Consider the following 9,602-nt stretch of genomic DNA (forward strand, 5'->3'; position numbering starts at 1 on the left):
CTGTTCAGGAAATGATGAAATATTAAACACCCAGTCTGTAGATTCCTGATTAGCAGATGGAGGGAAAGGGAATACCAGAGACAGAATCTCTCAATATGGGTCAGGTTTTTATACTCTTATTGTAACCCTCCACAGCTGGCAGCTGCTGGAGACAAGATGTTAGGCCTTTGGCCCAAGCTGCCGTATTGTTTATAAGGGAGAGCAAGCAGGCTCTGCATTCTAAATCCCCTTCTAAGGTTATTATATCTCATGCTTTAGATAAATACAAGCTGTGCTTTGTTCATACAAACAAGTGAACCACACCATGAGATACTGTGAAGCTCAGTGTGTATAGCACACTATAAAGATGGGAGTAAAGTGCCAAGTATTCTTTTCTCTTTTTTTTCTTTCCCTGTCCCTTCTTTGTCTCCACTTAGGCATGCTACCAACACAAAGAAGCTACCCTAACTGGGACTATTGTCAGTTGGAACCAGAAAAATTTAAGATGAACAATCTGCTGACCCCAAAGGGTGAGGAGAGTTGTAAGAACAATGATGTAAGCAGTTCTCTCTACTCCTTGCTCATCTAAATAGGAGTTTTGTATCCAAACTAGGTGGTAATTTTCCTCTCCCAGATGCCTTGAGCTATAGCTCTCTTACTCTGTACTGATTCTTTGTGCTCAAAAGGTATGCCTATGGGTGGCTTTTATCAAAGGCCAAAACTGGAAGTAACATGGGCTTTAGATGATATGGTGTCTGCAGTCACATGAGAATGGGCTGTATGGTGCAGAAAGTCCTCTCCAATCTTGGTCGTCTGCTGCAAGCTCATACACAGATGAGGTAGCTTGTCAGGCTTTTGTGGAATGCAGGTGACTGCTCACCATATCCTGAACTAGCCTGCGGTAAAAGTTCCTCAGGGACACCAGGATATTTATAACCCATTCCTATGAGACCTGCAAAGGCCAGGTGTAGTACTTAGTACTTACAGCAGTTTTGGTTTTTTGGATTCCTTTTTGGTTTGGGTTCCTGACTTAGTTCTGTGTATTTCCCTGGTGTAGCAAGGAAGGCAAATATGAGACATACTAGGGCCAGGTGGAAGGCGGTCTTGATAGCACAACAGTTGTCATATATAAATAGCTGGATAGTGTCAGTGTGTTCAGCAGCAGTAAAGCAGTATCTTCACTGATTCACAAGGGAAAGAAAGCCCTGAAAATAAAAAATTGGGGGTTTCATTGAAAGCCCAAGTAAAATGAGTCTTACGGAAGGTGCTCTTTCTGCATAAACTTGGTTCTAAGTCTTGGATTCTAAACTTGGAAGCTGTGTTTTCATTCTGCCTCCCTTCCCCAGATTCCTTTGAGATGACAAGCAGTCCAAAGAAGACTGGTAAGCACTCTGTACAAGAATGTAGGATAAAACTATGCTTGCTAGGATTTGTGGCCAGCTTGTGGATGTGTCACAGAACCTAAGGCTTTCATTAAAAGTATCCATTGCTGACCTCTCCATCATGTTCTTGGTACTGACAAGTTTGTCAGTTTGCGTTTGGTTCTTTTGATCAGTTTGTCAGATGACATGAAAAGGAGATGTTCCTTAACCATTCAGACAGAAAGTCCTCAGCAGTCTTCATATTTTCTAAGTTTGATCTTACACGAGCACCTTTTGCACTTCCCTTGCTGTTTAGGGATGCTCGTTCATTGCAGGTCATCGTTCCACAGGCAGCACTCACTTTCTGTGTTGAACTCTCTAGACAAGACACACCACATATTTAATTTAGAAAAGAAGCAGCAAAGAATGCGTCACAGGGAGAATGATACTTAACTTTGCCTTATGCACCAAGTGCTTAAATACTGGGAAGAATCTTTTAATGTTACTGGGAAAGAAGGCGTGTCATATTTAGAAACTGGTTCCCAGCTCACACATCTATGTAATCCGATTCATTTTGGAAGTAAAAGCAGCTGAAAATCTGAGTCTCTGAAGATTTAAATCTTGCCAGTCTGAAAGAAAGCTAAATTGTTTTCACGGGTCAGCAGACAGGCTGTTCTCACAATTCACTCATTCATTTACTGCTGAAGTAATGTGCTGCTTCAATTCCAAGATTAAACAACTGGTAGTGATAACTTGTTGTCAGAGATCATGTCAGTATGTTGAGCCTTGTGTAGAACACGGGAAAGCTTGTAATCGAAATTGAGAAGAGTGAGCGGCATCCAACAGGCTGCAAAAATAATGATAATCAAGCCAGTAAAAAATGGGGATTGTGGTTTCCAAAACAAATGTCCTAATTTTGTATTCAGTCACTGAAACAAATACTGACACTTTCCAAAATGCTCCAGAATAAGCATTTATTTTGCAGTAGATGGGAACTGCAGGTGCCTGGCACTTAAGCATTTGCTGTTTAATTATGAGTCTCTGCTTTAATTCGTGTTTGAAATCCTGGGACATGAATGACCTGGATGATGGATGTAGGCAAGTGCATTACTACTGTACTTGGAGGCAAAGTAGCAAATTACTTTGAAATGTCTAATAGAAATTGTTTTTTCTCTATATGTTTTTCATTAGTAGTTAGAAAGGAAAAGATGGTTATTTGTCACGCAAAGAAGGGAAAAGTTCTTAGCACAGACAGCAAAGAAAGTAAGAAGAAAAAAAGATATTTGGGCAAAGTAGCATGGAAAAAAGTATAAATGTTGGAAGGAATGGTAATGGTAAATGTACACAGAGGCTGCATTGGAGGTTGGCAACAGTGAACCTGATGGAGAAACCAGTGAGAACATTCAAAGTCAGCACTGATAAAGAGTCAGTCATAGCAGCCTTCCAGTATCTGAAGGGGACCTATATGGATGCTAGGGAAGGACTCTATTAGGGACTGCAGTGATAGGACAAGGGGTAACGGGTTAAAACTTAAACAGGGGAAGTTTAGATGGATATAAGGAAATTCTTTACTGTAAGGGTGGTGAGGCACTGGAACAGGCTGCCCAAAGAAGTGGTAAATGCTCCATCCCTGGCACTGTTCAAGGCCAGGTTGGACAGAGCCTTGAGTGACATGGTTCAGTGTGAGGTGTGTCTACCCATGGCAGGGGGATTGGAACTAGATGATCTTAAGGTCCTTTCCAACCCTAACTGTTCTATGATTTTATGACTCTGTGATTTACCTGCAAATGCTTTGGGAGAAAATTGAATCATGTTTCTCTTAAATTGAAGAGCAATGCCTGTATCGTTACGCACTTTGTGATTTTTCTTGTATCACATGTTGAAGAAGGGAAAAGAAATTGGTGGTCAGTCATAAGGTCTGCCCATTCCACTAAAACGTAGAGCCTGGAAGAGAAGACAGCAGGAGAGCAAGTTATTCTCTTTAAATCTGAAATAAGGTATATCAAGCATTTTATTTCATATTTACTCACATTGCAGAGGACTTCTCTCAGCATAACACACAATTTACTCAGCTTGCATCTTGCTGATTTCTACATATTTTTGTAATGAAAGTTTGTGCTGTAACATGTCTGTCAACAAGTGAAAGCAACAACTTCTGTTTCTCTTGACTGAGCTAAATCGAGTTTGGTGTATTTTTTTCTTTTAATATATGCTATTAGAGCAATCCTGCCAGGCTCCAGATCACTTTTCTTCTTTGGAATTCGTGTCCCTGCTGGCTTGTATTGGTATGGTATTTAAATACCATCGAAGTGATACTGCCATGCTGCCAGCCTATCAATTTATCTCACCACAGCCAGCGTCCTGCCATTACAGTGTTAGAAAAATCCCCCTTACCAGTGCTGCTTTGTCACTGTGGATCAGCAAGGGGGAAACGTATTTCACTGAGCTGAAACTGCACATTGAAACACACAAGTATGTTGTGCTTTATTAATTTTGTTAAAGCAATTTATCAAGTCAATAAATCTTTAGGGAAGAAATCTTCCAGACTTGCTTCTGTTAGAGACAGCCTACTTGGCTGGGCAGTTTATGGAACAGTTCCCTCAGTTACTTTTTGCTAGATAAGGACATTACCCTGGAGTCACAGCTATTTTGCAAGCCTATAATTGCCTTCTATGACCCCAAAATTTCTGCTGCCATTTCAGTAAGAAAGGATGGGTTTTTTTCCTTTTCCCACGACTGCAATGTGGTGCTGCTGGCACTAGTGGCTGCTGCTGTATTTTGCCCTAGAAACAGTTATGTCTCATTTGTGGATGGGCTAGACTTTTGAAAGAGAAAACATGAGAATTAAGGCATTAATCCTACCAACACTGTACATCACTTAAAGGTTTTCTGCCTTTCATTTTTCTTGAAAGAACTGAGACATGGACAAGCTTGTAGCAAGTACCAACCTCATCAAAAAAGTAAAGTCTTCCAAGTCCAAACAGGTAAAATATACAACAGGGATTTTTGCAGGTATAGAATGGAGAAGAAAAGGTAAAATATTATTTTATTACGACTTCGTAGGCTTGTCATTCTGAAGGCATTTGCTATGATATAATATATGCACCCAGACAGGAACTAAGTACCACACAGCCACTCACTCATTCTGCCTCCAGGGCAGGATGAGGAGGATAACTGGAAGAAGGTAAAACCTGTGGGTTGAGATAAGAACAGTTTAGTAATTGAAATAAAGTAAAATAGAATTATAATAAAAATAATACCAACAATAACAGGGAACAACAAGAACAGAGAAATGAAAGCTCAGAAAATACAGGTGATGCACAATACAACTGCTCACCACCCACTGACCAATACACAGGCCAATCCTGAGCAGTGACAGGTCCCTCCTGGACAACTCCCCCAGTTTCTATGCTGAGCACGAAGCTCTATGGTATGGAATACCCCTTTGGCTTGTTCAGGTCAGATGTCCTGTCTGTACTCCTTCCCAGCTTCTTGTGCACCTCCTCACTGGCAGAGCATGAGAGTCCTTGAAAAGTCCTTGACCAGGGTAAGCACTACTTAGCAACAACTAAAACACTGGTGTATAATCAACATTGTTCTCAGACTAAAGCAAAAACAGGGCACTGTACAGCCATCAGGAAGAAAAATAACTCTATCCCAGTTGAAACCAGGACACCCATACAAGAAGCAGGAGAATATGTGTACATATATACATATATGTGTATATATTTGCCAATCCTAGGCAGATGCAACCCATCAAAGCTTCTTATGTGTGTCTTCTCTTATGCGTTCCTAATTAGTGCAAATACTTTCTTAGGTATTGGATTCACTGACATCTGCTGGGTGAGGGGAATCCAGACGGCTAATAGTTAACATTTCAGACCTCCACACCCAAGATGTAAAGCTTGAAAATAAGAAGGGAAGTGTTTCGAAGCGGTCTTAGCATATGCTTAAAACTAGAAGACTAAAAATAGTACCTCATCCTAGAGAGGTGGTGTGGTGTTTGGAGAAGGATGGGAGATGATTTGATAGCTTGAGTGAATTTTTCTCTCTCCTGCTGACAGAACTGATCTTGTTGACATCCACATATGCCCTGCAAGACAGGAAAGATTCTTAAGGGCAGTTGCTCATGTAAAGGGAGCATGGAAAGAGGATTGCGTTGCATGTCTTAGTGTTGCTATTTTGTCAGTTTTTCTGTACAGATTCTGTCCCTAAGCCAGTAACGGCCCTTCCCTGTGCTCCATTAAAACTTTCTGTCCTCCCAAGAAGAATGAGTGAGAAGACTTTACTCCTTTCTCTGGAAGCAGGTCATCTAAGAGAGTTGAAGCTTCTGTTGTGTTAAGCTATTGACAAGTACAGCCTCCAAACCATAATGCTTTGGATATATTTTTAGTCTCGTAATGACGACAGTTCTGAAATCTGTAGCATTGTGCACTTCTTAACAGGCTTCCTTCAGCAGTTGCTTTTAGGAACATTAATACAGTGCTAGAGACAGCCCAGCTACTGCATACTTGTTCTAGCTCTGTCTAGAATTTCCTTCCCTGCCCTTTTTTCCCTATCAAATATACCTGAATTCCTCCTGAAGCAACACCCAGATGAGTCCTCCACCCAGGTAGTTTAGACTCCTGAGCTAATTGGCAGATGATTTTGTTTTAGAGAGAGTTCCTTCGAGGCCACTCAGTTGTTTCTCACAAATGCCTGGGATGAAAGATCGTTGTTATTCTCATCAGTTTCTTATCTGTAGTTTGCTTTTGCTGCATTAGCACTCTGATAGCTGAGGGTGGGGAAGAGTGGCTGAATAGTTAGGAACATCTCATGGCTGCAGTTCAATACTGAAAGCTATTTTGAAATCAAAGATTTGAGCATCATGTGATTTCCTGCTTGTGTGCTACTCACTGCCCTAAGAACAGAGGTCATGTGTGAAATTTGGTCTCAGAAACTCTGACCTCCTCCTCTGTCATGGCTTGCCTGGCCATTAAAGCAGGAAGAGCTGCCTCAATAGTCCGGTTGGAAAATAACAATGGGGACAGCCGAAACAGAAAGACTGCAGTTGGAAGTACTAGGGTTTATTGAACTGAGTGTGAGCTGTGCACCTGCACTGAGTCTCAGAGACACCTACATGTCATTTAAAATCAATTCAGCAAAAACATGAGGAGAGATAAAAAGCTTTCTTCAGATAGGGACAGAGGAAATGGTTAAGAAATAGACATGCTTCCAGAAAGGCTAGTAAAGAAACCATGATAATCCAAGGAAAGGGCAACAAGGGATAAACCAAGAATAATCAAGCTACTGAAGCTCTGAAGTTTAAAGGTGCAAGGATGCAAAAAATACAAATTAGCTGGACCATTACTGTAAATTTCTCCCATGTGTTGCAAAATGAAGGAAATACAGTATTTTAAAGCTAACTGCAACTCCTGAGAGCTCTAAATATTATTGTGAACTAAAAATAACTGTGTGACCATGCACTCAATGCCTATCCAAGCTTCAGGGTTTGAAAAACAGCTTATGGTCTCTTCTGGCCACTAGCCTGGCAAACATATGGACTAGAAATGGAGCAGGACTGGGTTTTTTTTCTGTGGTTTACATACAAACTCACTTGCAGAAGCAGCAGGCAAAGCCAAGAGTTGAAAACTGGCCAAAAGAAGAACATGTTTAATTTTGCAGCATGGCTGGTTTAAAAGAAAAGCTACTACCAACCAAAAGCCTGAGCTAGAAAGTCTTAACTTTTCCAAACTCATAACTGTGAAAAGGATTATTTTTTCCAAGCAGAGGCTCTTCAGAGTTTGCAGTGGTTTGTTTTTTTTTTTTTTTATTTTAATGAAAAAATGTCTCAAATCCCAGTGCTGAACCTCTTCCAAGTGTGAATTTAAAAATGTTTTTCTTGTAAAATGCCATCTTTGATGTGACCAGTGAATTCCGCTGTGAGCTGGGAAATAAGAATTTTCTGTTAACTTCACTTTAAATACATTCTTCTTTCTGAAGCATGCCAAAGAAAATGCTGTCCTGAGCACAAAACAGAGCAGTGTACTCAGAGTCATTATTCAGCCTACTTGACAACAGAAGCACTCAGCTTCTGGGAGCTGGAATGTATTGGAGGGGCAGAAAAGAAAAAACATTCCATGAATTATGCTTTTTTTAGCTGTAACTCTGAAAACTGTGCTCTCCTATGTTCTGTGGATAAAGCTGCTTTGCTCTCTGTCTTTTTCAGATTAATTTTCAGGGCTGGCGTGAGAGTAAATTAGAGAAGCATTGCCTCTTTTGGTCATAACAGTTAAGAAAATATTTGCAGTACTTCCAGCTTGTTTGTATTAGGAGTCAGAATTTCTTTGGTGTGAAGAATACACACACAGTCCTGTGTTCTGCAGCACGGCAAATGCATCCGTGAGCAATTTTCTTGTTGAAACTCCCTTTCTGATGAGTTATTGTGGTTAAATTAAATTTCCTGCCTCAGCTTCCTCCTAAAGCAATTATCCCTTTGTTGCTTCTCTCTTTGCCTGTCTCGTGCACCAACGTGTAGAGGTGCTGCCCAGCAAATTCTACCTCCTATATTTGCATTCAGTCCTAGAGGAGTCTTTTTCTACAGAAAAGTTGAGGGTCTACCAAATGGCAAAACTGATCTAACACTTTGCTGAGACAGTCTGTCTCTCTTCCCCATCCCACAGCTGTCTGATCCCATCTTTTCTTTTTTATGCTTAGGATGAGCACCAGAGTGAATACAAATAAGAGGAAATGCAAAGCCACTTAGAAAAGGGAGAACATAATGCCCTGCTGGCTCAAACCAAAGCTCTGGCTACCTCTGAAAGCTGCAATAGGAGGCATTAGTTAGAGGGAGCATGGGAGCCTGGCAGTGCTCTGGAGTTGGCTCAGCCCCAGTAATGTAGTGCTTGTCTGGCTGTATGAAGCACTTAATTCCCTTGGGTGATGGCTTCCTATGTCATCTGCAATCAGAGGAATAAGTAGTCAATTCTTCTGGTTTGCTTAGTGAAATAATGGACTTTAACCAGGCCTGTGACTGAGCTTTAATTCAAATACAAGCTTGGCAGTGCTACTGTCATGGACTTTGAAGACTGATAACAGTTTCATAGCAAATAAATTTTAACTATTGCTTTCTTTATCTTACTTCTATCTGACCTTGGAGGTCAATTCAAATGGATAAAGATATATGTAACTGCAGTTACTGCCCCCACTTTGCCACATGTGTGGGCAGTCTTATTTCATCAGTAGTCTGTTATTCGTGTTTATCATAAAGTTGATAAAGCTAAAGTCAACAAGGTGTACTTATTTCAGAACAAAAATCTATATATGCGGAGTTAGTCAAGAGCACTTATTTTGGAATTTGCAGCAGCTATTTAGAAAGCTCTCCCAGTTTAAAAAGACCTGTATCTCCCAAAGTATGTATTTCATGATTCAGAGTAATGTATTTATCCAACTGCACTTCATTTCTTGCAATAGAGATTTTTGTGCAGAGATTTATAAATTGTGGAAGGTCACAGCACCAGCCTTCCACGTAGGAAGAATTATTTTGTTAAAAATTGAAAAGCTGCTTTAAATCAGATTTTTTTTTTTTTAATATCAGTTAGCATAGGTTAGAAATGTGCTCAGTGATAGGTTTTCAAAGGACTGAATTTTAGCTACAACCAGGATATGCACTTAATCCATGTCTGTCCATTTTGCTACTGATCTGCATGTTAGCTCAGGCAATCCTTGAGTTTATTCTAATTTATCAGCTGCCAATAAAATTAAGAAGGTAAGTCAGCCACTAGTTAGTGGCATGCTGCTACACTCAAAAGCTTGTTTATGGACAGAGGAAGTGCAGCTTGTGTATAATTAAAGCCAAGAATGTATTGCTGGTATAACTGAAATCTTCAGAGTCTAATGATTATTGATCTAGATGTGTCTTACATAAAGAGAGAGATTAATAATGCAGTTAGAAGACTTCTGTAGAATGGCAAACACAAACGCTTCTTGGCTTCTATCCCTTTTCCTTGTATTTCAATCACCCTTCCACTGCTCCTGTGGGTCATAATGTTAGTGGTTTCATTCTAGCACGTGTGTGTGTGACATGGAGAGTTGTCAGCATTTGGAGTCCTCTGGTGGGAAAATACATCTCCATGTTGATTGTTTCTCCTCCCTTGCTCTAGGATCCACTTGGGGTCATGTTTATATGTTTGCTATTGGTCTGCACTGCCATGCTACATCTGATTTTACAGTATGTGATGACTATTACATATATTAGTTACTATGGTTTTGTTCTCTTTGTTA

The sequence above is a fragment of the Lathamus discolor genome, chromosome 1, assembly GCF_037157495.1.
Source record: "Lathamus discolor isolate bLatDis1 chromosome 1, bLatDis1.hap1, whole genome shotgun sequence".
In the NCBI taxonomy this organism is placed as follows: Eukaryota; Metazoa; Chordata; class Aves; order Psittaciformes; family Psittacidae; genus Lathamus; species Lathamus discolor.